Source organism: Lissotriton helveticus, chromosome 1_1 (assembly GCF_964261635.1).
Source record: "Lissotriton helveticus chromosome 1_1, aLisHel1.1, whole genome shotgun sequence".
Classification (NCBI taxonomy): domain Eukaryota; kingdom Metazoa; phylum Chordata; class Amphibia; order Caudata; family Salamandridae; genus Lissotriton; species Lissotriton helveticus.
This window is the reverse complement of record NC_136057.1, coordinates 1,977,534,329-1,977,543,172: the sequence shown is the minus strand read 5'-3', so window position 1 is coordinate 1,977,543,172 and position 8,844 is coordinate 1,977,534,329. Positions and strand designations below refer to the sequence as shown.

The following is an 8,844-nucleotide window of genomic DNA, read 5'->3' as shown; positions in this document are numbered from 1 at the left end:
AATAAACTTACTTACTTACTACTTACTAGTGCACACTGCAATTTGATCAGAATAAAGCATTATATTTTTAGGTACCCTAGAGGTGTTAACAAACTATTTGTGTATAAAAGCTGTGGGTTTGCTTATGGTCGATTTGGAGGAAAATCCACTATTTCTAGGGCAATAAAAAGGAATACTTTTGTTATAAATCTTAGAGTCTTTCTATGTCTTTTAATCTTCTTTTGATAAATATCTGTACCATGTCCTCACATTACTAAATAAATATAATGGCTGGGCATTGACTCAAACACAATAAATATGCCCCTCATAAAAATTTGGAAGAAACGATGCTCTTGCAACATTAAATTAATTCAGATGAATTAGGCAGACTATCTGCAAATAATGAAAACTGAGATTGGAATTTATACCCACATTAAAATATACTCCTGAGTTTCACAATTGGTTGTCAAGCTGGAGTAGAGGGCCTCATAATTCATAACAAAACCATAAATATGAATAAAAGTGCAACATGGAACTGAATTTGATGCAATTTAGAAAAAGATTCAAAGTGATTTAGACGATACCCCAGGAATACTATTGAGCAGAAAAAGCACACTTCTAAAGACTTCAGAATTAAGAAAGTACAATAAACATATGTTAGACCAAGGGAATTACTGGCTAGATCAAAACCAAGACAATTTCATTATAGGAAAGGATATCAGGAATAATATAGAAAAAAAAACTACAGAAACAATATGATTTTAGAGAAGAAGTGATAGTGAGGCAATGCAAGATCAAAAGAATTTAGTGAGTGTCTGTATCTACTGAGTAATTCATTATATAGATTACTTAGTGGAAAGGTTGATGCCATCAGCAGAGACGATGCTACTTGAGGAGAACATGTAAAAAATAAATAGTAAAGGTTCTGTTTCCCCAGCCATTGAACTCCAGAAGTAATAAGCTCAAAACAGCAAATGGAAAGAGATTTTGCACGACCATGATAGGAAATACAGAGGAGATAATAATTAAGATCGAAAAGAATGACTGGTCATTAATAGGGGTTAGGTAAATATCACTGAAGGTCAAAGCCCTAATGCTGAAGACGACCCAGAAGCTTTGAAAAATGGTGACAAAAGGCAGTGGTGAGAAATTCAGCCAAATATGATAAAAAGGAAACGATTGTGGACTTTGATTAAAAGGCAGAATACAAAACTATGCAAAGAAAAATCTCCATTAAAGACAGATCGAAGAACATATTTAAATAAAGACTGATGTAAAAACAAATACAGATGGGCCATATTCTTAGATCTAAGGAAGAATAGACAGGCTCAAAACACAATGGAAGAGAAAGAGATAGAAAGGGAAAAATACATGTTAGTGATGAGAATTTCCACTGTTCAAATTGTGTGGGGTGTTAAGGAAAAATAACAAAGCTGACACACTCTATTTTTGCTGGACGGAAGATGATGGACGGAACTCTGAAACTTTTCAGACACTCACCGCCAGTCACAGATCTGGGTTGAATCAATCATCATTCTTTAGCTCACTTCGCCACCTCAGTTCAGACCCAGCTATATGTAAATCAGCCTTGACCCTGTGCCTCAAGGGAACAGTGCAGCCCAAAATGACAAGCCAGGTCTTCCTTGAACCGGAAACAAGCATCCTGGGACCGGTGTTTGGGTAAAACCTTTCATCAGCCAGGCTAGCTTGAATCCAGTGGCAAAGTGAGCAAGGGACCCACGTCTGGGCATACCCTGCCAATGTAGGCGAACAAAGCAAACACAAACAGATGATGGACGGAGCGCTGAAACTTTTCAGACACTCACCCCCAGTCACAGATATGGTTGGAATCCATCATCAGCCGTTAGCTTACTTTGCAACCTCAGTTCAGACCCAGCTATATTCAAATCAGTCTTGACCCTGTGCCTCAAGGGAACAGTCTAGCCCGAAATGTCAAGCCAGGTCTTCCCTGAACCGGAAAGAAGCATCCTGGGACCGGTGTTTGGGTAAAACCCTTCATCAGCCAGGCTAGCTTGAATCCAGTGGCAAAGTGAGCAAGGGACCCACGTCTGGGCATACCCTGCCAATGAAGGCGAACAAAGCAAACACAAACAGATGATGGACGGAGCGCTTAAACTTTTCAGACACTCACCCCCAGTCACAGATATGGTTGGAATCCATCATCAGCCTTTAGCTTACTTCGCAACCTCAGTTCAGACCCAGCTATATTCAAATCAGTCTTGACCCTGTGCCTCAAGAGAGCAGTCCAGCTCAAACTGCCAAGCAGGTCTTCCCTGAACTGGTAACATGCATCCAGGGACCGGTTTCGGGGTAACACCCTTCATTAGCCAGGCTAGTTTGAATTCAGTGGCAAAGTGAGCAGCACCCTACAAAAGTTTAATAATATACTGGAAATAGTTGAAGTGCCGCTGAACATGCTAAATAACTCAACAGTTGAGGCAAATCAAAAATTGCAAGGAATTAAGGCATGATTCCTACGGATGGAGAAGGTGTGAGAAAATCACAATTAAAAACTGATATTAAGAAAACGATTATAGAAACACATTAATTCAAAAAACAAATAAATATACAATTAATATAGTCAGAAAAGGGAAGTCAAAAAGCCATTATTTGATGTCTATGGATTCCATATGAGGTTTCCATCAAATTCCTCAAATAGTATATGTGAAGATCTGGGTGTACTTCATGTTAAGGCTATGGAGCACTTACAGATACCGTCTGGAGTCCAGTCTGGGTAAATGACTTAACCTGTCCGGTCTCGCGGTTGTCAAGATGTCGTTGCGGGTACTTGTTGGGGTGAAGCGGGTCATTGATTACGCCGTAAAGGTTCGAGTGAAGCCAGACAAGACTGGCGTGGTCACCGATGGCGTGAAGCATTCAATGAACCCATTTTGTGAGATCGCTGTGGAAGAAGCTGTTCGAATGAAAGAGAAGAAGCTCGTCAGTGAGATCATCGCTGTAAGCTGCGGCCCACAGCAATGCCAGGAAACGCTCCGCACAGCTTTGGCCATGGGGGTCGACCGTGGGATACATGTTGATGTCCCAGCCAAGGACTATGAAAATCTCGGCCCCTTCCAGGTCTCAAAGATCCTTGCTGCTCTGGTGAAAAAGAAGAACGTGAACCTGGTGGTGCTTGGAAAACAGGCCATAGATGATGACTGCAATCAAACTGGACAGATGACTGCAGCCTTGCTGGACTGGTCCCAGGGAACCTTTGCCTCTGAGGGGATAGCAGAAAATGACAAGCTGAAGTTGACCCGTGAGATTGATGGAGGACTTGAGACTATTAGCATCCAGTTGCCAGTGGTGGTGACAGCAGACCTGCGGCTGAACGAGCCTCACTATGCCACATTACCGAACATTATGAAAGCAAAGAAAAAAAAAATCGAGGCAGTGAAACCTTCTGACCTGGGCGTTGACCTGACATCCCGACTGACCATCCTGAGTGTAGAAGAACCACCGCAGAGGCAGTCCGGTGTAAAAGTGGACTCCGTGCAAGATCTGGTAGCCAAATTGTGGTCCCATAAAGTCCTCTATGCAGGGTTCCAAGGGCTGCAGATGCAGACCTTATACTTTTGCAACACACTGGCCACTGTGCGAATCTTTGGTGGGGACTAGATTTTCAGTTGATGAATCTAGTCAAACCCAGCACTCATGGATCCAGCAAACATGGGTACACCTGTTGGCTATTTCTGAATTGTCCTTTCAGGTGCCCGGTGTCCAGTAGGGGCAAAACGTCTGCAGTGGCTACCAGAGATGCCAATTGGGCTCTTTCAGCTTCTGTGTCCCCAGTGCTGGCCCGGTAGGTCAGCCAACTGACCCTTGGAGTCATTGCTTCGGACTTGGGCTGGAATCAACTTTTTCCTGAGTCAGACATGCAGAACAGGGCCCAAATCCGCTAACCTAAAGTACAGCAGGTGCAGTCTCTTTGGCATCACAGCCTCTCTTCGTGCACTTCCAACGGGTGCAAAGTGGTCGTCTTCTCACCTTTCTTCCAAGTCTAGATAGTACTGATTTCTTTGGTGCCAGGGGTGCCCGCTATATCCCAGTGAAGTGCACTGAGGGGACAATGAAGACACTAGCCGATGGTCTAGAAGGTCACCTCCTATCTGGTGACACAGTTCCAGTGATAGGTTGCATCTGTCTATCTGAGAGTGCATTTTGCAAGCAACCAACAACATGCCTTCCTTGAGTGTAAGGACCTTGGTAGCTCCACAGGGTGTGGCTACCATGGGCTGCACACCCATGGAAAACTGACTCTTAAACCAATTTTCCCTTCCTTGGCCCTGGCTCAACTTGTCCAGGAGAAACAAAAGGCTTCCTTTGCAGGAGTGTTGTTGCAGCGGCCCTTCAAAAGCATACATTTTGGGCTCTTTGCAGCCCATCCCTTGGGGAGTGGGTCACAGCTGCAGTACAGCAACTGCCTTTGTTCCTGACCTGGGAGTCGTTCACATATCTTCCCAGTTAGAAAGACCCTGTGTCAGTCCCAGTACCTCTTGAAAGTCACTGGACAAGCTGGATCAAAGAATCGCAACTTTTGCAAAAGTGGCCAGCATTAAATTTGGCATCAATGTCAACTACATGATGAAGTCCCATTTAATACCCATTTCAATGTAATACCTCGCATGACATGGTCGGTAGCCTTTGTCAGGAGTTAGACATATTGGAATGTCAACTGTTAACCCTGTAATTACCTTATAAGGCTACTTGACTGTCCTCAGCAAACTCCAACGCTTTAGGGTTTTGCTGTACAGACATATCCCAAAATATATGTCTATCTTAACAATATACAGCTCCTTGTCTTAGGGCTTTATAGGCCTGCCTTAGAGGACACATGCATATAGTTAAGGGACTTGTAGACTTTGACAGTTGTGCTGGTGGAAAATATGTGTGTGCAGTGCATGCACAGAGCTCTCAGTCTGCACTGGCAGCTGAAAGTTGTGTCTCTACTTTGTCACACACAGAGTGGCACAACCAGTGCTACAACTCTTGTGTGGAGCCAACCTTACATGCCCTGGGTACAAGGGTACCATATACTAGGGGCTTATAAGTAAGTCAGCACATGCCAAATGGGGCCACCCTATAATCTATTTTGTAAAGGATAGATCACTGTCACTAAGGCCTGGACAGCAGTCCTCAGTGCCCTTTCAAAGTCAAAAGCCAACAGATGGTAGTTCAAAATGGGGCAAAGGTTAGGAGAATCCTGCAAAAAGCCTGTGTCTCACAGTATATGATTGATGTAGCCTCTAAAACTATTCTGCTAGGCATGGGAGGAGTACATTTAAGCATGGAAATTCAGAGGATCGTGTAGCTCTTTCCCAAACATTGTCAGACTCACCAAGAAACTACAGGAGAATTTTAACACATTTATTACACTTATAAGGTAGTGAACATTGTAGTATGTTTATGCATCAATCTACGGGCCTGATTATGATATTGGACACCGATGCGTAAGCAGGACCACCCGACTAGGAGTCGGAGGTCCCACTGGCTGCATTAAGATGCTACCGCCTTCACAGCAGTCACAATGTGTATATTTTGTATTGCAGCATGTGCTGCAGGTAGCAGCACACGCCGCAGCACAAACAAAACCACATTTCAAACATCCTGCCACATAGTCGAGGGATGTTTAGCCCCCAGGGCTAATGGCAGAGGGCCAGCGGGGAAAGAAGACCCGCGAGGGACCCCCAAAGTCACTTTCTGCCAACCTTTTCATGTCGGGTTAAGCGCCATGAAACAGCCGGCGGAAAGGGACATTGTAATCTCTATGAGATTGTACTTGAGCCCGTTGGATGCCTGGCGAATGGTCTCTCCACCACCCACCATCCAGCCGCCATCCTAATTTGGCGGGCGGTCCTGCATGGTGGTGGGACTGTCACCAATGGCCTGATGTGGGCGGCCCCACCGCCATTGTATGGCGGTCCCACCGCCATTGTAATCGGGCTCTAAGTTCTTACAGGCTGAAGGTTTTACTTAAGTACTAAAGTTTAATATCAGTTTTGTAAACAGACAATTTATTCTCAGCCAAATGATCAATCAATTTAAAGAGCTGGTAGCCCTGGGCAAGAAATCAAATGTAGGCTACATTATAAAATGTGTATCTTCTAAATAGTTAAAAGAACCGTGAGTTTTTACATTTTTAATATGTACAAAAGAGCATACAACACATGAGGAATCTAAACGTGAACTTAAAACAATACTGAAGAGAAGTGGGTGGATTGTTTCTCTAGTATATACAACATGGAGAATAGGGAGCAGGTCCCACCTGGTGATACTCAGGGTGCTCCTAGGGGGTATTTTTAATTATTTGACATTTCAATTAGAGGTAGTACAGAGGGCCCTGATGGAAAGTAGTAGGGGGAAATCTCCAGGCCTGTCAGGGTTCCACATATTTTGTGAACCCCTAGACATTTGGGCACCGCTGATTTTGAAGGTTTTTAATGCCATTGCTAAAGTAAGCCCACCATCTACATGAAGCACCTCGAATATGATACCTACTTTTTTAAAGGGATGACAAATCCCTCCCAAAAAACCTAAAGGTCTATATCCCTCCTGGACTCAACCATGAAGGTGATACCACACAATGTATTGTATAGTTAGTTTGACTTTATTTTTTTTTACTTGCCTTTTTACTTGATCTGCCTGTCCCCGGTTTATCACGGCTTGTGCCGATTGAGCAGGGGGACTATAGGCTCTCTTGCGCTGATACTATCACTGAGAAGGAGAAGCTTCTGGGCCGGTCAGCGGTCTAGCTGCTGGCACCACCCCCCTGCCTATTTAAACCATCCAGGGCACGGACACGTGCAGCGGAGCGCCGGCGAAACGCCAAAGGCAAGCCCGTCTGCGCCCGTCCGTGCCTGACCGCCGCCAGCCACCAGGACCCTTGCATCTTTTACATCAAATTTTTGGTAAGGCTCTCTAATATCATATTGTATTACTCAAGTGTTGACTTGAGATCATTGAACCCTCTTCCCTTACAAAACAATGAATGCTCCCGCTCACATGGCAGAATCCTTTGCCAATTATCAGTCTGTCACTCATAACGGTAAAAAGACGCCTGCATTGATTCCGGATATCACAGAGTCATGTGTCACCACTACAAAGGTTGCTCCCAAATCGCTTACGGCTTTATCTTTCAATGCTGGGTCCATACCCAAACACCCATTAACTTTGGAGCCTTCTGGAGGCCGAAGACCCTTATATTTTTTTTATTACTGAAACATGGCTTCATAGCCATGCTTCTTCTGAAGTCACCACAACCTTTCCCCTTCAGTATCATTTAACTAGATTAGACAGGCAAGTTGGTAGAGGTGGAGGTATCGCAGTTGCCACTAAGGCCCCCCTTGAGATCATTGTACTAGAATCCTTTACCACCACGATGCTTGAGATATTCATTTTTAAGATGAGTACTCCAGACGCTGAAACCTGGTGAGGAGCCTTAGTTTACAGACCAATGGAAACCCTAGGAATGGCCCAGAAGGTAATAGGCCCTACATATTTAGCCTGGCACACTTTGGACCTAATATTTACGGATTCCTCAAAACTGACAACTGAGTCACCTTTTCCATTATTATGAACTGATCACCATCTTTTACAATTCTGTATACCCATAAATTCCTGCAGGAAACCTGGACCGAATAAAACCATTTGGATTTGCCCCTTGAGAAAATTAACACCAGATGCCTTCTCAGCCCATTTCAAATCACAGCATATATGCCATACAGACACTGTGGAACAGGCCGCAATTATTTTGGAAGATTCCATTATATCCGCATTGGACCCGGTTGTCCCTTTAGCCAAGGTAAAAATAAAAATAAAAGCTTCACCCTGGTTTACGATAATACTAAAAGCTGATAAACAAACGTGTAGAACAGCCGAACGCCAGTGGAGGAAAACGAAATGTGACATAGATCGTAGGAATTACAGACAGTCCCATCACAACTATATAAAAAATATTAAACTGGCTAAAAAGTCATACTTAACTCAGTGGATAAATATTGCAGCACACTCCAGTAAGGATCTCTATAAAATACTGAAAGAGTTCACATCCCCTCAGGTTGAGCAGTCTTCTATCCTCCCTACCCAAGAATGGGTTGATTCAGTATCTTCCTTCTTTGACAATAAAATCAGAACTATTTATTCATCCTTCCCCCAATATGATACAGACAATCATCAGCAAATTAGTAGCATGTCTATCATCCCCACCATCTGAAATAAATGATGTGCCCCTGCTGTTGGAATTTGAGCCTCTAACTGTCAGTGAAGTGCTGGGAGGTCTAACTAAGATGAAATCAGGTTCCCCGGTTGACCCTCTTCTGACCCGCTCCTGCTCAAAAATGCCCCAGCTTGCAAATAAACTAACTGCAATCTTTAATATGTCATTAGCATAAGCAAAGGTCCCTACTAGATGGAAAAATGCCCAAGTTAAGCCTATTCATAAAAAAAACTTTCGGCTGACCCTAACCTACCTGTTAATTATTGTCCCATCTCATTGTTACCTTACTTTGGGAAGGTGTTGGAACATCTAGTTAATAAACGCCTCACTCCCCATCTTGATAACCACGGTCTCCTGGACCCCTCACAATCGGGTTTCCGTGCTGTGGTTGTTGAGATCACTGATAACATCAGGCTTGCACTGGATAAAAGAGAATCAGCAATGTTGGTTCTCTTGGACCTGTCTGCAGCCTTTGATACCATCTCCCAGAGTATCCTGAAACATCGACTGTGGGAGGTGGGAATCAGAGGGAAGGTTCTAGAGTGGTTTGAGAATTATTTAACTGATCCTTGTAGGCTCGAAAGCCTCATGCATTCGACCTGACAGTGTAGGTGTCCCACATGGCGGCT

General features: G+C 43.9%; 1 pseudogene; it reads left to right on the top strand.

Annotated features, from left to right (window-relative positions):
* The first annotated feature begins 2,757 nt into the window (after window positions 1-2,757).
* Window positions 2,758-3,618, top strand: LOC144766246 (electron transfer flavoprotein subunit beta pseudogene; annotated as a pseudogene).
* Window positions 3,619-8,844: the final 5,226 nt, after the last annotated feature.